General features: G+C 34.9%; 1 protein-coding gene across 2 annotated transcripts in view; it reads right to left on the bottom strand.

Annotated features, from left to right (window-relative positions):
* LOC134797520 (cGMP-dependent protein kinase, isozyme 2 forms cD4/T1/T3A/T3B) overlaps positions 1 to 22511 on the bottom strand; it is a 92596-nt gene that overhangs the window by 54279 nt on the left and 15806 nt on the right. The window contains exon 1 of one of the 2 annotated variants that reach the window (XM_063769771.1): positions 5073 to 5197. The exons of the other annotated variant lie outside the window; for it this stretch is intronic. The gene's annotated coding sequence lies outside the window, so the exon portion shown is untranslated. Of the gene's footprint in view, positions 1 to 5072; positions 5198 to 22511 lie in introns of those variants that run through there. 2 annotated transcript variants of the gene reach the window in all.

Below are 22511 nucleotides of genomic sequence, written 5' to 3'. Positions count from 1 at the left end.
TGTCACCTTCTTATATTTGTTCCCAAAGAAACCACATAATTAAGCACTGCTATTTCTTGTTAATTCATGAACGGATGATTTAACGATTTAGGCGTGTATTTACAGGTACTTCACCCTGACACACATTGTGGAGAAATTCTGCACGTCCGTGAGTTTGTAAAAAAATAAAAAGTTAATAGGTCGATGTCAGATGAGGGGAAAATAGCCACTTAACGAGTTATTTTCGTTAGTCACTGTAAACGTCGCGGAGATTTGACTGATGTGACTCATACTCTACTGTTGAAATCGAAAACGTGTCATTATGAAACAACACTAGGGAATATGAATATTTCAGAACTATCTGTAAGTATATTACGGACGAGACTACAAGCAAAGAGAATTTAGTATAGTATAGAGGCGTATTGTTCTTTCACTGATATGTGTAATATCAAACGAGTATAGGACAAAGGTATGTCGCCATCATTTCGAGCATAAATCTTGATTATCCGCACATTTTTCTAGACTTTATTTACCTATCTTCTACGGAGTTATACCTATAGTGATACAATATAAAGATATGCTTATGTAAGGAATGCTGAAAAAAGGACTATTAAGGAGTAGTAGACGTATTTAGTTTACAAGTAATTAGTCGCTGCCATAAAATCAAAATTACGCGCTCATTTTAAAACTATATGCTGAAATAACATGAATCTTGGCATAAATATTAAAGCGACATACATATATCTATGCCTGGTATTAATTTTCGTTATTATATAATGTAAGTACTTACTTAATACAAAATTAACTAATTTTCAAGACCGAAGTGATCCTATAAGTGTTCAGTGATCAAAGTTTTGTACGGAACACTTAAAATAGAACGAGTAGTGTGAGTGTGTGTGTGTGTTATTTCAGCATGTCGTTTTAAAATCTGCGGCGGCTAAGTTGTGACGCTTAAGAGTTAAGACTAATTCAATCGGAAGAACACTAAATTAAGAATATGCAGTTAGTAAAATTCTTATTTTTATTGTAGCATCGAACGCAAGTAAATTTTAATTGACGTTATATTTCTCAGATTGATCTAGAATATTATAGCCGGATACCGCTACCATGCCAAAGAAAATTCCAAGATTCACCTCTTATCTGCGATCTCATATTAAGATATGTGCTTAATACCCTAAAAGAAAATACTGAAGTGTACACCATCTTTATTAATCATATCAGCTCCACTGGTTACCTACATTTTAAACAAAGATAAAAAAAAACATATAAGTACCTATCATAAGAACAGCGAGTTTGAATTATTTATGATCCAGATGTGCCAACTCTTTTAGAAAACAATCAAGGACTGTGTCAAAGTAAACCTATTAAGCAACGATATGACCTAACACTATTGTTCTATTCTTATTAGGGATCAACTTCTCCCTATGGACAATTATAACTACAATGGTATTCAATGCAAATGGACCGGAAACATTAGCAATTACCTACTTATATGTGTCGTAAATAAATCAGATGATACAAAGATGAGAACTAACGGATAATCATACTTGAAACTTTTATGGGTTTTACAGAGAAGCAGGTTTTTTTTAAAGATTTACTACGTAAATAGCCTCATGCTGCCTACCATACAAAATTATAACCAAGGAAGTTAGAATCTTGTTGTATATCCAATTGGGTTGAATTTCATTTGTTCGAAAATTTTACGAGATGCTACCTATTTTGTTTTTAATTAAGGTTGACATTATTGAGTTGACATTGCATCGAAACTGAGTGTACATCCTAATGTACAAGCACAAGCTGCAAATAAGCAATGTGCTGGGCGGCACAAGGATAGGTATCTCTATATTCCTACTTCTATCCACAAAAATATAGTAGGTACACTGACGTTGTTCCAGCAGAACAGACTTTTTGGGTGATTATGATTTGTTGAAGCTCTATTTTAAATGCATATTATTTTAATTGAATTCTGTGTATAATGATTAAAAATCTAATGCTTATTAAATTACTTTGTCAAATCGTGTTTCGTCGAATACCTAAAGGTAAAGTTTGTGTGGATAGAGAAGAGTTGTGGCATGTATTGGGACCCAATACATTCCACGGCTCGGCTCTTCTCTTTCCGAACAGACTGTAATATGCAACGCACAAAATATTTCAAAGATTTGCAACACATACTCTGAGGAAGAAACACAAACAGAAAGAATAATTGCGCGATTTCCATCTCGTTCACACACAGATGCAGAAAGCTACGTATATCGTCCTCAAGGCAAGCCCTACTAAATCGATTTATTTATGTCAACACTGCACAAATGGTAAGACAAGATAGCCAACAGACAATTAATTGGAAAAAAATAGAATTCCGGAAGGCGTTTACGAAGGCTGATCTCGATGTCGGAAGTCACCGATGCGAGTCCACTGCCCGTGCGTCGCGGCTGCGCTGCCAAGCTGCGCGTGCGACGGGAATTCAAAGGGCTATAAAAAGGACAGTCGATTATGATAATGTTATTTTATTATAGTAAAGAGTTAAGATAAACTAGCGTCTGCCTGTTACTCTATCTGATGATTTCCCGCACTATGCTGTCACGCACATTCCGCTGGCTCCAGAGAAAACCAGCGCCGTTGACCACGCTAGTCGTGCCAGCTGCATTGCTGAGTGGAGACCATTTCGGCTCTATTTCCACTGCTTTGTTTATCTTTGCCTTGTACTTGTATATGGATGTGTTATTTGTATTGATGTGTTGTTTGAATAAATGATTTCTATTCTATTCTTTTTTGGTAGTAAAAACTATCCTGTGTCCTTCCCCAGGACTTCAACTACTCCCACTCCCATACGAAATTGTAACTAACGCGGTTTAAGTGTGAAAAGATAATAGACAGACAGAGTTAATTTTATTTTCATAACATTAGTAGGGATAGTTAGTAATGGATAATCACGCAAAACAGGTGCAATATCATGACATCGAGTTGCCAAGACCAAGCCCGCGAAAAACCAAGCCCGAGAAAACCTTACGGTAGATTGACAGATTCTCAAAAGCTCAATGTTGTGTGGAAGAATAAATATTTACTGTCAAAGCGCTCTTGCGTTACAATTAAATAATTAGCTGGGTAGATAAATATATGTTTGTAAGAAGAAAAATGTGAACATAAGTGGAATAAACTTTGACCCACACTCAAACACGAAAACGTAGATTTCAAGCATTGGGTAGGTTTAAAAAAAAGCTACAAACTTAATCCATTTTACTGACAGTTTAACACTGCAGCTAAGCGTGACTATACCACGATCTTACATTTACTTAAATACCTAAGGTCCGTATTTAATTTCATATTAAAAATGGATGCAGCACGATTTTTTTGAGACCGTGAGTTCTTACTTCTTATCACGATCGCAACTGCTATCTCAAGAGGTGAATCTTGCACCAAGACCTATGCAACTGCATTCGACGTTACCGTCAATGTATAAACAGCGAGCTGCAAAAGTGCCTACCCTAATGTGGGTAATGTAGATATGGATATGCTACACGTTTGCAGCTGGATGTACATATGTATAATAACTACGAAAGTAGAACCAAAACAAAAGTACAACCATCTTATCCCGAGACAACACTTATGTAAGTAGGTACCTTACCTGCGTCATATACCTACATATATAGATAGCTACATATATATATTTTAGCCAATTGTTTGTGTGTCATTAACGTTTGTTTAGCACGTGGTTGAATATATTTGAAAAAAATGTGTCTGAACATAGGTGTACATTTGTTACTTATACTACATTTACATTACCTACCTACTCAAAAGCAGCAAAATTTTTACTACTTACATATATTTATTTACTTATATATGCAATTTGATATGAAACTTAGATCCTGAGTATAAATAGGTTCAAAAGGTACACTTTATCCCGAAAATTTACTGTGAAAAAGGCTTAGTATTTATTTAAACTTTATTGCACAAAATATATACAACAATGTACAAATGGCGGACTTAATGCAAAATGGCATTCTCTACCAGTCAACCATTTTATGAGTAGGTATAGTATTTATATAATTAGTAAATGTTATCTGTGGCATTAGGAGCAAGGATAATTTGTCGTCGGTTTGTTCATATCAGCTGATCTGGCCCGACGACGTACAGACAGCCAGTTTGACAACTACGTGACAGCGGCTATTTTTTAACAAGGGCGTTATGGATGTTGCGCTAACGAACTGATTAAACAAAATCATAAGCAGGCATCGTAAATTTTGTAGCATTTTAGGTGCAGCGGAGTGGTGTTAACGGAATTGGTGTAAACAATTTCAACCCTAATTAATTACGTTAATATTACCCTTAATTTACCATTTCAGTTGGAATTATCTATACCAATTCCGTTAACACCACTCCGCTGCACTAAAAATGCTATAAAATTTACGATGTCTGATAAGACTTTTTTTTTATAAGCTTAATGGCGATAAACGGAAGAACGATTTGTATTGAATTGTGTGAAAATTTATCAATTCCGAAGTGTACAAATAAGATCAAATGTTAGTTAAACAAAAAAGTGATGGAAATGCCTCAAATGTCTCAATGACGATCTTCCCAATTGACACCACGATGCTAAATGTTTATTGTTTTTTCTTTGTAACGATGATATCATAGCTCTATGCTCAATTCTCCCAATAATTATTAAAGTAAATATAAATCTGTTAGAAATAATTTCATTGAATTTGTGACTTGATTATTTATGTAATGAATTATTGTAAATTTTTAATGTATTTTTTTTATTTTACTTTGGTGTGTGATGACTCAATTGAGTAATTTTACTGTATTTGATGTTATTTATTAACTCTCGACTTGTAAATTGGCTTTATAAAATAAATTACTATGACTAATGTAACTGCATGACCAATTAAGTTTCAGTGGCTACTTTTTACATTTCTTAATTTTATGATTGACTGCCTATCCTACTTAATTTAACCAATTTTATTCTAGCCATAACAGTTTAATTATGTGTTGAATCTAATTACAACTAAACCAATAAAAACTCTCAAAAATTTTGCACATTAAAGAACTTAAAAAACGTCGCCCAATTTGCACTTGATCACTGGCAGGTTACCAACTTTGAAATTAAAAATAAACAATTCGGCTATTTTTGTTTATGGTCACGTTCTCGCGTTCGATTTTTAAATCGTGGAGCGGTCGCGTGAGACCGGCGTGCGCGCCGCGCGTTGACTGCGCGGTGTCAGTGCGGCCTTCCTGAAGACTTGAGGAGTGCTTAGCTGATGCTTTTCGAGGATTTGACCTTTGCTGAAGTGGATTGCATAGCTTTTGCCTTAATATTTGCACTTATTAGTTTGTTAGGTATTTACATATATGTACATAGTCACCTAAGGTTGACGACGTTTGACCTGCCTTAAATTAGACGCGTAGGAGTAAATGTATAAAACATTTAAAGTACCTATGAATATTTATTTTTTCTTGGATTTATCATAGATCAAAATAAAGTCCTTTTGAATTATCAAAACACAGGTACCAAATATAAAAACAAAAAACAATACAAACGGCCCGATTCGAACAATGCTCCTAAGAAGTCACAGCGATACGATACTGATCTGTCAGTATCAAAAGTGTTTTATTTTTTGGTTGAAGGAAGAAACATCAGTTTTAACTAGGGTTGCCAGATCGAAAGGCGCTATTATCGGGAAATAATATCTATTTTTCGGGATTTTGGGACTTAAGTCGGGAAAAAAAAACATACAAATTAATGTAATTGTATTAAAAACAACGATATTTTACACTACGTCAGCTGCTCTGTCCATCAGCCCATAGAGGTTTTTATATAAAAATAGTATAAATTCTTTGAGAACATGAACAAACAAAAAAAATGAGGCGGCAAAAAGTGACAGTTCGGAACTTAAAATTATTGTTTTATAATGTGAAGCTGTTTTTCGGGACAGTTTTCACTTTGTCGGGAATCGGGAACACATGCTAAAAATCGGGAGAATCCCGCCAAATCCCGAACGTCTGGCAACCCTAGTTTTAACACTGACATATCGGTATCGTACCTTCATACCGCTGTGATTTCCTTGCAAGCAGAAAATATTGGCTGATTCCATGCTGTTTCAAATACTAGTTGTTAGTAAGTACGTAATTACGTTCAACTTGTTTTGTACAACACTAGTACCGACTTTTACGACTACGTAGTGGCTCTTTGAGCTGTAGGTAGTCCTGGCGAACCCTCATGGCCAATTAGAAAAAATCCAAAAACTGAATCCGTTTAATAAACGAACCTACTCACAAAATTTTACGTGAATTGCGAAAACATCCGAACAGCCGAACATAAGAAAATATTGTTTTGCATAAGCTGAAACGGAAACCTTCTCGCGGTTGGGTCTACTATAAAAACCAGACTGAAACTTACTATTATTATTGCCATTACTACGGTATACGATACGAGCATAATTCACAATGCAAATGTAGGTGAGACAGATAAATGAACATGTTTTATTCATTAGTCAATTAATTTGTGTAAAAGTTAATTGATATTTATTATTCCTCGAACCAATGTAAATACATCAATTAAGTAATAACCTATATTGTAAATTTAGGGCATTTTTTTTGTTTACAAGACCTTTGAAGTAGTAACATCAAACTATTTAGTAGTTCTAATCTGTTAACTGTAGACCTTGAGAGTCCAAAAACTGAGTCTACAAAAGTTATATAAAATTTACAAACATGCTCACAAAATTTCACGAGGGTCGGTTGAGAAATGCGAGTAAAGGAGAACAGCTGAACATTTGAAAGCATTTTTGCCCACGCTCAAACGGAGACACTTCGCGCTTTGCGCTCATTCGGTCTAAAACATTATTATTCATAGCACATATAATTATTGTGGTTTAATAATATGATTCCTTCAAACTATTTGGGAAGTCGAAACGAAGCAAAGCCACGAACCAAGTGGTCGGACGACATTAAAAAAAATTGCCTGGTAGCTATAAAATAGCAACATTAAAAACGACATGGAAATTCATGAAATTTCGCTAAGAAGAAAGGTAGTCAAAATTGCTAAAGATAATTATTCTTGTTTACAATTTTAATATTGTAAGCGTGCCAGCAAGCAGCGGATGTGGTACTCAGGGCGAAATGTCAGTTTATTAGACGATACCTAAACATGACACTAAAAATAGCGCAAACGTTGATCTCTAGACGCCTTTAGCAACCACGAGGTAAGTATATAAATGGAAATATCCAACGATGGAGGCAAGTATGTGCAATGTCATGCGAGTCGACGCGACCATATTGCTTGTTGTCTTCCAGGTGCGCAACTGCGCACTACCTCACTGTTTTTTTACTCAAAGAAAATCTTTAAAGAAGAATTAAAAACTAATGTTACCATTACACACAGTATGATAACAGTGTATTTAATTTGTTTAGTGTAAACCCTGCCTTCACAACAGTACACCTGTTGACATTCGCCAAACCTTAGTATGCTAGTAAATGATCGGTTTATAAATGGTAAATTAGATATAGATAAGTTGCTTCTGTATGTATATGTAGGTTGTTGTTGTTGTTGATATTGACATGTTGACCTAAGCGTATTCTACATATGTACCTATCCTTATCCTCTAAAATTATCTACCTAAATGGATGAAATGATAATCAAACCGTGAGTACGTACAGTCAGCATCAAACGTAGCAAATCAGACTACGCGTCAAAAGTATCTACCATTCTTGAATAAAAATAATAAATTAACAAAAAGAGACACTTACATAGGTTCTTCTCTCTATAAAACAATTTGACTTTGACAGATACTTTAGCGAACTGTAGAGGTACCTAAAAGCTCTATAATTTGGAAATGTATTCCAGGGTGGCAGATACTATCCTCGTAAGTCCCCGTGTACTTGTACAAGTACAAATTAAATAGGAGTTTTGAACTCATATAGAAACAAAAGAAAGATCCAAATTCAAAAGCGCAAAAATTGCCCTGGGTCTTACGAGGCTATGGCACGGTGCTTCATCAGGTAGGTACAGTAAAGGGCCATAAAGTTTGCACATCGGAATTTCGGCTTCGTAGAGCGTTGTCTCTTTCATTCTCGTTGCCTCCAATATTCTCTTTCTAAATACCGATGTGCAAACTTTATGGCCCTTTACATTGATGCTAACTGTACGTTACGTTACGTTGTTTTTCAAAAGTTACAAAAAACTAGCCAACTCCAGAAAGTTCGTGACTTGCAAATTTTCACCAGTACCTATATTGGTCACAATTGACAAGATGAGCATCTATTACCAACATAATGACCAATTCGTATGCGAGCCGCGTTCTATTTTGGGCCAGCCTGTATATTTTCAACCTTGAATCTGTTTTGCCATAAAACATCACAGAAACGCCTTCCTAATCTAAATGGGCGTATCTTCAAGTTCATAGCAGTAGATTTCAAAATATCTTAAGCTATTTTGCATCTTATTCAATTGTGATAAGGCGAAAACTGTATACATATATTACATATCTTTGACGTCGACCTCACCACATGTGCCTTTTTCCACGGAAAAGTTATTTTAGATTTACCTCTTTGATGAAAACTCTGTTTTGTTTGCAATTCATTTTTTTGTGAAAAGTGTTAGCGTTAAGTTGTTCTGTGTAAAAAGTGTTGATAAGTATGTTACAGTTTTAATTTCATTTTTATACGAGCGATCTTTATGTAAGTAATCGTACTAATCGTGTATTAATGACAATACTTATATCAATGTGATGAGGATTTTACCTTATTTAACTTTTTCAAAAACCGACTTCATAAACTAGTAATATGCCATAATTTTGGTCTTCCTTAGCAGTGCAACGACGAGTTAAGTACTAAAAAATAGGAAGAATCTATAGCGATTAAAGATCATTGGGAGTAAGTACACTGTGATAATGATTGAACGAAGTTTTTTATTTTAAAGTACATTTTTTTTAATTATCGCAAGATCTACACCTCACAGAGCCACTAGTTTATTTTATACTCAAATCATACATAAAATCGTACAAAAAAGCGGCGTGATACCCAGTCAATTGAAAATATTGGAATATTTGTGGTAGGTACAGTAGACAAAGTTTATAAAAATATAAACAAGTATAGAGGCACCTAGCAAAAATGTAAAAATATTGTAAGAATTCAGGTAATTCTAACTACTTCAAAATGTCGGTAAATTCCGAAACTCACTTATAATTCCATCATATTAGAGTCAATTTTTTTAGGGTTTCGTATTGGAATTACTCGAATACACCCACTTCCCCATACATACTCGCATAGTCCCAGAACCAATAAAAGCGTATGGGACTAAAATTTTGTAATTACATACTTAAGATTTAGGATTTTTTTAATTGTATATGCTCATTATTCATACTTACAGAAATAGAAAACCGCAAGTTAATATTGTACACGTACACTGGTAAGTTTTCAGTGCTGCCATCTCCACGCCTATACTTCAAACTACTACTTTACTACTGCAATTTTGATCATTTCTACTACTCGACGGCAGATGGCGCTACTGCACAACCATACACAATTTTGTCTAACGTAAATAACGTAATACACTCGGCAAAAAACGAGCAGTGTTATCTATCAACTTATTACTTACTAAATTTAGACTGTCAAAATGTTTCTTATGAATAATACCTACGCCTAAAGTTCAACAGTGACAAAACATTTCAATGATACAAGCGGCGGGCATACAACAATGCGTCTTGATGGGTCAAATTGATTGCGTGGCGGCTCGTGATGAGCGATTCACAGTTCACATCTCGTTTATGTACTAAAAATAGACTGCCCACTCAAATGTTGTTTAGTGTGTGTTATTCTTATGGTAAGAATTGTCTGATCTGAATTCTTACGTCGCGAGAATAAATAGTACACTTAGAATTTAAATTTATGTGGGCTTGGTAGAGCGCCTTTGCTGTTAGTATAAATTAAGTAGGTGTAGGTACCTAGTGTGATGTTATAGGGGATACAAGAACGTAGAACACTTAAAAGGCATAAATCCAACAGCGTAACTGGTTTAGATATAATCAGTAACAGAAATTATTACTGAAATAAAATGATCCATATGATCTGCATTCTACGTTATTTATTGCTTGCCCATACAATAATGATTAAGACCCAACGCGTTTGCTATGCGCCAACTAAATGACATTATTGTTCGGTTTCAGGAGCCAAGTTGTTTGCCAAATTGTAGACGCAATATTGCCAAAATTTATGTCGTTCAGAAAATTAGTGTAAATTACACTTTTTGGCATTAACACACCGACAAAATATTTCGTTCATCTTTGTGGACCTGTTGATCAGTTAATTCTTGTAACCACTTCAATATAGATGGAATATTAATGACTATATTACAGTTCAATTATATTGATACTGAGAGACGACGCATATTTAGACAATTAGACAACCATAGGCTCGACTTTAAAATTTGAAGAAAGGGTTTTTTACAAGCTTTTTGTTAACTTGCAATGTACTTACCTATACGGGTCAAATCTTGCAAGTTAAATTTGACCCACTTTCCAACTTCCAATGAAGTTGAAAATGTGCATACATACGTAAGCTGGGTGACAATGCAAATATTATGGTACCATCGAGCTGATCTGATGATAGAGACTAAAACTACGCAACCTAATTGTGTTTGGAGTTTTTAGAATTGTCTCGATGAGTATTAGTTGCCTGTAGAAAGTACAGTCAGCGATAAAAGCTTGTAACAAAAATGAAATTTTTGCCAAAAACTTAAATCAAATCAAATCAAATCAAATCAAAAATATACTTTATTCATGTAGGCCTAGCAACAAGCTCTTATGAATCGTAATTAATCTTAATCTAATTATCAGAGCAATTTATTGATGTTAATATTATTCCATAATAAAATTGGATTATTATACATATCAAATTTAACACTAAGAATTTCACAAAAGGATCGTCAAACATTAAAAAGATTGTATAAAAAAATACTAGTCTAGAATTTCTAGAATAAAATCTAAATGTCAAAAAAAAAAAAGCATAAGTAACAAAAGAAGTAGATAGTATTACATCGGAATATCCATTTCCTCATCAATAATCAAATGTACCTAATAAATAAATAATCATTTCGAATAACAATTAATCCCACGTTGTAATATCATTCATGTAGTCTTGTGTGGTATAATAAGCTTTAGAAATAAGTTTACGCTTTACATAATTCTTAAATTTATTAATAGATAATTCAGTAATATGGTTTGGAAGTTTATTATAAAATCTTACACAATTACCCATGAATGATTTTTTAATTTTATGGAGCCGAGTGAAGGGCACTGCGAGCTTATGTTTATTTCTAGTATTAATATTATGAATTTCACAGTTTTTCCTAAAATTTACAATATTTTTATGTACATACAGAATATTCTCATAAATGTATTGACAGTGCACTGTCATTATGTCAATTTCCTTAAATTTATCTCTAAGTGAGTCTCTATGGTTCATTTTGTATATTGCTCGAATAGCCCTCTTCTGCAGAACAAAAATGGTATTTATCTCTGAAGCACCGCCCCACAGTAAAATACCATATGCCATAATGCTATGGAAGTAACTAAAATATACTAATCGAGCTGTTTTCACGTCAGTTAACTGACGGATTTTGCTCACTGCAAAAGCTGCAGAGCTCAGTCTATTCGAAAGAGTAGCAATATGGGGACCCCACTGGAGTTTAGAATCTAAAGTTATACCAAGAAAAACTGTACTATCAACTAATTCCAATTCCTCATCCTTCACAATGACACTTGTTTGCACATGCCTTACGTTACTACTAGTGACAAACTTAATACATTTAGTCTTTTTCTCATTTAACAATAAATTATTAACATTGAACCAATTTACTACTTTTGAAATGGCATTGTTTACATCATTGTAAGCTTGTTGCTGTCGTTTGACTTTGAAAATAAGTGAGGTGTCGTCTGCAAACAATACTATATCATGGTGGGTCTTAACAAGGAATGGCAAGTCATTTATGTAGATAAGGAACAGGAAAGGCCCCAATATTGACCCCTGTGGTACACCCATAGAGACCAATGACCCAGGTGATCGCTGTCCATTCACATCGACCCTTTGTATTCTACCATTTAAGTAGGACTTAAGTAAATTCAGTGCCGATCCTCTAACTCCGTAATAATGAAGTTTCCTGATTAATGTTTCATGACAAACACAGTCGAAGGCCTTAGATAAATCACAGAAGACACCTAAAGCATCTCGTGACTCCTCCCAGGCATCGAAAATATGCTTAATTAGCTCAACACCGGCATCGGTTGTTGAGCGACCCCGTGTAAAACCAAACTGCTTATTATGCATCAAATTATTAACGTTAAAATGTCGTACTAATTGAGAAAGAACTAATTTTTCAAAAATCTTGCTAAATGTTGGTAGCACAGATATCGGTCTAAAGTTAGTGGGGTCAGAGCTGCTACCAGATTTAAATAAAGGAATTACTTTACTATGTTTCATTAGATCAGGAAACTCGCCGCAATCAACACTGTTGTTAAATATAACTACCAAGTCAGGCGCTACAATTTCAACTAAGGATTTGACAGCATGGACAGAGACTCCCCAGAGGTCATTAGTTTTTTTGACATTAATTGATTTAAACGCCTTTATTACATCTGAGGTACAAACATGTTCAAAATGAAGGTCTCCACAACACTCTGGAGCGTTATGTTTTAATAATGTAACAGCAGATGAGGGTGATGAATTTAAATCCTTAGTTGTGGATACTGGTACCTCGGTGAAAAATTTTTCAAATTCTGTAGCTACTTCTAAATTGGAATCTATAATTTTGTTATCAATGTTTAGTTTAAGCTCTTTAATTGTGTGTTTAGAGCGACCAGTCTCCACATTTATAACTTTCCAGGTTGCTTTAACAATGTCGGAACTACTTTTTATTTTCTGACTTAGATAATTTCGCTTAGCTATATGACAATCTACTTTAAACTTCTTCGAATACTCCTTCACATGTTCTTTAAATTCATCACTCTGATTAAACCGCCGTTCCTCATATAAGGCATACAGTTCACGTCTTCTTTGATGTAAGTCCGCAGTAGCCCACTCACTAAAAACTGATGCACCACTAACTACGACCGATTTTGAGGTGAATATCGCATTATAATGATCCATAAAAGTGTGAAAGAATGAATTATACATACTATTAGGACTCATATCGGAAGACAAAAAGGGTAGCGCCTGAACTAAACTTAGCTTCATTCTTTCCACGCGGTCAGAGGTTACTGGTACAAAAGTTATTTGTTTTCTCATGGTATTTTTCCTTAATGCCTCAAATACCATTAATTGACCTAAGTGGTCTGATTCTAAATTGCTGATAACTTTTTTAGCAATAGGAAAAATATCTGTGAAAATATTATCTATACAGGTTGCACTAGTAGCAGTCACTCTAGTGGGCTCCATAAACATGTGGTTGAGATTACAAGATTTAAAAAGATTCAATAATCTACAAGACATTGTTGAATTTTCCATAATATTTACATTAAAGTCGCCGCATATAAGCAATTTCTTACTAGAAGATGATATTTTAAGTAGGGCAGATTCCATTATGTTTTCAAATAATTCAAAATTACTTAATGGCGGCCTATACACACAGACAACAATAAATTGCTCTAATTCTACTGCACTTAGTTCTATAGTCCGTTCAACAGACATGGATACAATGTCCTTACGTTCCTTAAATTTTAACTGACTATTTAATATAATTAATGACCCACCATGTATGGAACTAAGTCTGGTGAACGAACTTCCCGCCTGGTGATTATTAAATTGGGGCATTAATTCATTATTATTTAACCAATGTTCAGTAAGACATAAAATATCAATATTAAAATCATTCAAAAAAAGTTCTATCTGTAAATTTTTTCCTCTAATACATTGAATATTTTGATGCACCAGGTGGATATACTTTCCATGTTTGCAGTATTTTTCATTATATTTATTTAAAACTAAATTGCCAGAGACAGAATCTTTTGTCTTAACACCTAGTTTAAATCTATTAAATCATTGGTTATGACTGGAACCAATTCCATGTTCATACTGGGCTGCTCAATAGGAGCAGAATTGTCTGCCAAATTCTTGGCAGAAATGTCAAGTAAATATGATAGCGATAAAGCTATTTGTCTTTTGTAATAATTTGAAAGGCAACACTTGCCTTTAGTCAAAAACACCATAGGCATATGGTATTTACTAACAAAATTGTTAGTGTCAATTATGCTAAACTTACTACTATATGTACAAAGATTATATAGAGATATATTTAACTTATGTCTAGTGGTATTTTCTGCCTCTGACATTTGCTCACAATAGGGGAATGTGAAAAAAATAATTTCATGCACTGCAAGCGAGTTTAACTGTTCAAAGTATTTAATTAAATTATTTTTGTTCACATTACCCCTATTCCCCATAAGAATAAGCAGTGTTGTCTTAGAATTAATATTACTGTCATTTAAAATTTGTTTTAAGATATTTTCAAAGCTACTGTGAGGCAGACAATTGCTGATTGTACTAAGTCCCTTTAGGTAAAAGCTTAAAAATGAGCTCATATTGCTTCCAATTTCATCAGAATACATAATAACATTAGGTTTAGGTGTGCTTTGTTGTGTAGTGTGGAAGGAGCTATTATCATTTACATGCTGTTGTGGTAAACCGTCACACAGGCTTAGGTCGAGTAAACTGGTCGACGAATGTTCAGTCACTGCACATGACTGGGCATTGGTCAGTGACTCAAACCGTTCTGAATTAAGCTTAATCTGGGATATTAAATCATCCATGGCCAAAGAATATTCATTAATCACCTTTTTAGAACTCTCATTTATTTTTTCTAAGGATTCTATGGAATCCTCCAAACTCTGAATTTTTAATTTTAAAGTCTGTGTGTCGGTTTCATATTGCAATTGACTATTTTCTAACTGGGCAGAATATAAATCTAACTTATCCACTAAATTAACATTAATTTTACAAAATCTCAATTTTTTAAAAAACAATTTATTTATTTTTGACAAGTTTCGGTTTTTTTTTATTAGTCTATTTAATTTAATATATTTCTTTAGTTTGTTCCCGCTGCAATTTACTAACCTTGGTGTGGTAGTATCATAGGCTAAATCTGTAGGGGCCACAAGGTTTTCAATTGGTGCGGCAACCAACTGAGAGTCGGGCCGGACCAGTTCTTCGAACAAGCTCTGAGAGTGTGCCACTGCTGCATTGTGTTGGGCCTCCTGTAGCTCATAGATTTGTTCGTGGGCGTCGTGCAGTGCTCTCTCAAATGAGTTGATGTCCTTCAGGGCCTGCTCATACGCAGCACTACACTCAGTGAACCTGTCAACCGTCTCCTGAAGCCGGGCCCGCTCTGAATTTACATTATTGTAGTCAGTTTCTAATGAGCAAAGTTCCTTTTTAAGCTTATCATTGCTATTAAGTACTAATAATAGTTCCTTCTCACTGTCTTCCCTTTCACTGAGCAATTGAGCACAAGATTCCTTGGATATTTTCAACTCCAGCAAGGTAAGTTGGAGTTTATCAGTCTCCTGCTGGCGAGCCGCTGCGGCTGCTCTGCGGGTAAGCATTGTAGACAGTTTTGCAATTGAAATTAAACCCAAAAATAAACAAGGAATCGCTCACTCAAGCTAAGTGATATTTAGGTACGTACTTACGTGAAATAGTGACGATTGACTGTATCTACACTGCGTTCTAACCCTGTACAATGATCAACGCTTTATTATGAACACACTTAGTAAATATTTGTGATAAAAAAAAACCCAGAAAGGAATCCAAGGCGAAAGCAGGTTTCAAATTTATAACCTGTAACGGCTACAAATCTGAGATATTACAAGACACTAGTAAACGTCACTAAAGCACTTCACTTATTATGTATACATAAAACTTAATGTTAAAACTATTTGATTCACACTTTTAATGCTTAATATTACATGAAATATCATTAAAATTAAAATAATTACAAGGGACCTAGCAAAATCAGCTGCTTATCGTTTGACAGCCGGGGTTGCCATCCTTGATCATAATTTAACTGAATCCCCTAAAGAGGTGAAACCCGGGGTGAAAGCTTTTTTTAATAAGGCGGGCAAAGTCGCAAACGGAGCTTAGTTATTCTTATCTAATTACGGGTCATTGTTCATTATGTTCAAAATGATTAATTGCATGCAATTTTCCTAAACTGCATATTACAAATACAAGTGCATATACTGGGTCAAGCAGATCTTGTCAGTAGAAAAAGGCGGCAAATTTGAAAAATGTAGGCGCGAAAGGATATCTTCCCATAGAAAATTTGAATTTCGCGCCTTTTTCTACTGACACGATTTGCTTGACCATCTATATATAACACATACATAACCCTAGCACATAGTCTTTTACTACTTTACCGTAATGACTTAAATGACTATAACATAACGCGCTTAGCGGACATAATTATTTTAATTACGTACTCCCCATGTCAGGAGTCGTAAGTATATAATTACACAGTGTCATTCAAGTATGACTATGCTATGTACAGTACATAATTATTACAGGTAAACTCTCAGCTTGGCGTAACCAGCCACATTCCTATCAAATGTAGCAATATTAAGAGGATAGTGGACGCTTTTCCATACAAACGCAGTCTCCATTTTCCTCTCTGTACATTATCTCTATACCAACATTGACATGGAAAATTGTAATTTACAAACAAGATATATACAGTGGTATTACTAAAAGAATGAAAAAAATTTCTCAGAGTTTGAAATATATTAACCATAATGTAATGATGCCTCTTCGTTTGACTATTTTAAATGTTTAAATTTGGCACAGACAAAGTGATGTTGATAGTGACACTTTCACACTTTGAAAAGTCGTCGCAGAACTAGTTTACATGTAGACTTATAGTAAGGCGCAGAGGTACCTAACTGACCCCCCAGCATAGACATTTGTTTGCAGAATTATTTAATTTAATTTCAGAAATATATAAAACAACTTGTCAATAAAACATAACGCAAGAAAAGAAAAAAAAAATACAAATTTGTACGAGTATGTACTAAGGTATGTAAGGTATGTTAGTAAGACGTAACAGGAGCTGAGTTTTAAATATTTTAGGTAAATATACCCGTCTCGCTAACGGAAGCGGCACCTAAAAGTAGTGCGATAAGGACAAGGCGAAAAATCCTGCGTAAAAATCTCAAAAATCGAGGTTTCGTACTCCTCTGTTTCCTCCTCCAAAACTTAACCAATCGTAACTAAATTTGGAAATCTAAATGATTATGAAATTATCTGTGTCGGACCGTTTTGCTTTTTTGGCTAATTGATATCAGTTTTGAATGCCACGCCTCTCATTGCGGCATAGTCAATTAGGCCATTTTGGCCATTTTTGAAGGGCTCTAGCGCCTTAAAAAACAAAAATATCAAAAAAAGCAAAACGGTCCGACACAGATATTGACAATATTAATCTGTGTTGAAAAAATCATTGCTCTAGCTTCAAGAACCACGGAGGAAAACGAGGAGTACGTTTGTATGGAGAAATGACCACTCCCGTTGGCTCTTAAGGAGGTAATGTAACTTTTTTAACTTTTTATGTTTGTATTTTTTATTCAATTTTCAGTCCATTCTCATAATCAAAGTATTGACATGAACGGAGCGTTAATTGATACTTCCTTTTAAAATGAACCGGTTTCCGAGAACTCATTAACTGTTTAATATAATACATCTTTCATTTAAACGCACAATCATTCATTGAAGTTCGTCATTGCCAACATAGCCTATAAGCGGCTCTTTATAAGACTATCTCAATTGAATTTACGATGTCGTCGAATTATAATTTATTAAGTACACTTGCGTGTTCTAATTTAATTCCTAGTACGTTATCAATAAGGTCTAAATTTAGATAAATAGGACAGTTTTATCTGGGCAGCGTGTGGACGCAGCGCAGCCCGCATCGGAGAATCTGTGCACTATTTTAAGTGCGATGATTTCATATTGGCCGCTTAGCGTCATACTCATAACTCATTTTAAAGGAATTTTAACCTTTTCACCACGTCATAGGGTTGCTGTTCCCATTTAGATACATAAAAATATCTGCCCAGTGCCCATCAATTTTATGAAGGAAGTTGAATTGCATTTCATTTATTAGTTACGAATATTTAATCACTTCATGGTACATCATTTACTACTTTATGATGTACAACATATAAAAGTTTTATGAACATGAGTAACATCACGTTAAGGATGTTATTAAAATTATAAGCGACGTAAATAGTTAAAGGAAAATTGTTAGAATACTCGTACATGCTACATGTACTAACGTACGAATGTACATGTACGAATATTTATAATTCTATTAGTGGCTATGTACCTACGTACATAGCCACTAATAGAATTATAAATATTCGTATAGGTACATAAAACATAAATACAAGGGCAACTTTTTTAATAATATTAATTAGCAGTACCACCTAGCATCTAGAAGGAATAACAATGTTGACTGATTTATAATTTTATAGTTAAAATACATTAAATTATTAATAGCCTAAACCGTTGAAGGCATGCAGAATATTGAAATTTGAAACACGTTTTTTTTTTAATGTAGCGCTCGTTGCTCAACTAAGAAGGTAAAAATGGGGGTTAAAAATTTCTACGCGGACGAAGGCGCGGAGCTAGAAAATGAACAAACTGTTATATAATGTACTAAAAAAAAGTAAAACGTAAGCAATCTCTGCAGTCCTCTATCACAATCTTAATAATTAATTAATGAGCTTACCATGAGAATTATTACAATAGGGCGTATTTTAATAACAGTGAGCCTACTTACACAATCAATCCAATAATTCTAACATATTAATATGTATCTGCAACTTCTGTAAAAATACTTATCTTTGCATATCGGTGTCAAGTTAGTAATACGCAGTTGACAGGCCACTCGACTGGCCTAACAGGCCGTGTCCAGTAATCACTAATCAGATTAGGTGTAGATTTATGTTGAGTCGGCACCAGATATATTAAACCACACATAAAATTACCACTTTAAGGATCGACCACACTGGTGTTTGAAAGACGTTAACACTTTCGGTGCCAGGCGCCCCGTTTCCAGTATACAAAATCAAAAAGAATAGATAGTATAGAGGGGTCCTGTCATTGTAAATTTTGTAGTCACTGTAAATTTACTGCCATCTATCGACACACGACTAAGACTCAAAATGAAAACGTATAAAGTTATCAAAAAATGTATATATATGGATAAATGATTTTATTATTTTTATATCATTTTGATCCATGTTCATTCACTGATATCTATGTGTTAAATATGAAACGGTGTCGTCACGCCATCTAGCCGAGGATAGGCTAAAGGTGTGTGCGGCATCTATTCGAGAATGACTTTTACTTGAATTCCGAGGCACGTTTTTTCCTTACACTTTATTCGTCTTATACGAAGTTACATATGTCTTTGACAAAATGAACACACATACGTTCCTGGCAGTGAATGTGTTAAAGGAGAGCGAGGAACCAGATCGGTGAGAGGTAGTATTATCATTGGTGAGTGTTTTTCCATTGGTTGATTTATTTACCGATGGAAACGTAAAATTGCAAACACCCGTCTGTTTACAATCTCGAATAATCTCGATAGTTAAATAAACGGACGGTAAGAAGGTTACAAACTAACCTAACCTACGTTAGATTGTAAACTAACAGTTTTGACACACCACACTCCGCTACAATCATCACTAGTAAAGCTTAGGCACTTTTTAGAAAACTATCCCCACCTTGTTCAGGTTTTCAAAATTACTCGTTATTTCACACATTCTTTCGACCCTGATAAAAGCAAAAAGTAAACCAGAATTTTTTTATTTAACTTCATTACGAGACCTTTTCTATGTATTTTGTATCATGGTGAAAAAAGTGTAACACGTTTATTTTCTCCTTTTTTTGGATCAAAAGAGCGCTGGATTCTTAAAAGAAGTAATTTAAAAGTTCCAAAAACCTAAAATAAGTGGACATACGATTTTTCTGGACCCGGGTATGTCCTTAAACTACGTCCAAGACCACCGGTGGACGCGCAGCAGCGTCCCTCAAATTCGGTGTACTCGACTGCGATCGCCAACCCGCCTGCCAAGCGTGGCGATTATGGCATTCACCCCCCCAAAGGGGGAGGCCTATGTTCAGCAGTGGACATCTTATGGCTGAGATGATGATGATGATGACGATTTTTCTAAGAGCGACCGTTTCGCACCGTTTAAAAGTTGCTTTAAGTTTCGGTGTGGTCGGTTCTTTAGTATCTAAGGCGTGAAGTGGAAATTTTGTGACAAATCGTTTGCTTGTAAAGTGGTCTCACCTCGAGGCATCTATGGGGCCCTTAATAGCTTTGTGACTTTGATTAAGGGCTTCATTAAGGGCATGCGATTTGATAAGGTACCGGAAATTAATGCATAAATATTAAAGTACTGTTCCGTAAAAAAGTGCTTTGTGTAGGTACTTGTAAAGATATGTAGATACAAAAACTACAAAGACTTGCAATCATTTGAAAAAAAAAAATGTTGGTAGACTAAGTATATACCATCGCTCACACTGTTGACTGTACATCGGTGGACCTTATGCCTTTTGTAATAAGGTCCACCGATGTACAGTTAGGTTAGGAGTCCTAACCTAAGCCAGGGATGTTGCCAATATCCGCATCCGCATCCGCGGAACATCAGCATTATTTTCAACATCGGCATCCGCATAAAATCGATGCGGAGCTCATGCGCATGCGGATGTCGACCAAGTCGGTAACAGGAACGTCTTAGCGGCGGCGTAATGCTAGGTAATTTCGTCATTATACATAACGAAATCGTCTAGATCCCGAAAAGTCGACCAAGTTACTGTTTATTAAATAAAACGCACCTATATTCTTGCTCAAATACTAAACGTTTCGTTTTTTTAATAAAAATTACTAAAAATGTAATATTTGACGTTTTTTAAGTACCAAATCTTGACATCCGCATCCGCGGATGTGAGGCTTTAAATATCCGCGTCCGCATCCGCATCCGCGGATGTCAAAAAACCTGCATCCGCAACATCCCTGGTTAGGAGTGTTGCGGTTTGTAGCTACTAGTAACTACGTACAAGAAAAAATATATGTATACCGGGTGTGGCCTGTAATACGAGCAAAAAATTAAACTGTAGGCTGTACTCCTCATACTGACCAACATTTGTTCAGCAACTTTTAAAAATAACTTGTGGTTTGATTTTTATTACACTTTAAAGTTTATTCTAAGACGCAATGTATTGCGAATTTTGTTATGTTTAAGGCGTGACAAGCAACGTCAATCACAATGATATGGCGTGGCGATGGCATCCATTGAAGATAATATTTATTTTGTATGAAAAATAGGGAGTCTAAATACTTCATAATTTTTAAAAGTTGTTGAACAAAAGTTACACCGTTTGAGGAGTACAATCTATGTTTTAATTATTTGCTCGTGTTACAGGCCACACCCGGTATATAAAATGTCATTATCTAGTGAATTCAAAAACATGTTTTCGCTTTTGTCTCATTTTAATAAGGCAAATAAAAAATATCTATTTTTAACCGTTGTTGACCATAACAAAGCATAAGGAAAGTAGGTAATATAAACAAATCTACCAAAATAGAATACCTACCTACCTACCTACCTACATATTAGTCCGAAATAGTTATTTACGATACAAGTGCGGAAAAGAGGAAATTCGAAGCGAGTGGCGATAAATTAAATCACAATCGTAGGGAGTGTTTTAAATCGACACGAGTTGCGAATTACCTATTCGCACGTGAATCGTACAACGTTTTACAGTACATATGGCCCTTTAAACTTTTGGCGTACGCACGAAAAGTGCTATTTTAGGCACTAGTGCGGGAAAATAGGACCATATGTATACTGTAAAATATTATTCAAAGTATTCGGACTAATTGAGCTTAACAAATAACATGTTTTCTGACCACTAATTAAATTCTTCTGTCCATACAGAGAGAACTAAAACTTTCCATGTCTATAAATAATACCCAGGTTTTCAAATACTTGCAAGTTAATTTATTACACACTTTGTTAGTGGGGAAACTATGATGATCGATAGCTTGTTTACCTACTACTGGCTGCATTTTAACTATAGGTATTTCCATGAATTCTGGAAAATATCATAACGCGAGAAGCGTCAAAAACAAATCAACCATTTATTAATTGTGTATTTCCCCGCCAAAGGCGAAAAATTCAAAAGGACGTGCTAAACGATAACAATTCCGAAATCACATTTTATAACAGTCTTGTCAAAATCAGGTTTTAAACTTGCATTAGACTTTCGAGCATCATCAATGTCCAGTACGGACACGATACGATGGTCGTTTATAGGTGACAGCATGATAAAACGGTGTCCGTCATGTTCTATCTATTCTATCCCGCGGAGTTCAAAAGTGACAGTTATTGTATCACGTGGATAAAGCGATCCATAATACGCCTGCAGAAGCGGTATCATGGTCGCATTTTTATCACCTGGCATGCCATGCGTCACTTTCGCACTTA

This window comes from Cydia splendana, chromosome 15 (genome assembly GCF_910591565.1).
Source record: "Cydia splendana chromosome 15, ilCydSple1.2, whole genome shotgun sequence".
In the NCBI taxonomy this organism is placed as follows: Eukaryota; Metazoa; Arthropoda; class Insecta; order Lepidoptera; family Tortricidae; genus Cydia; species Cydia splendana.
Note: the sequence above shows the minus strand (reverse complement) of the source record. Positions and strands in the feature narration are given on the sequence as shown.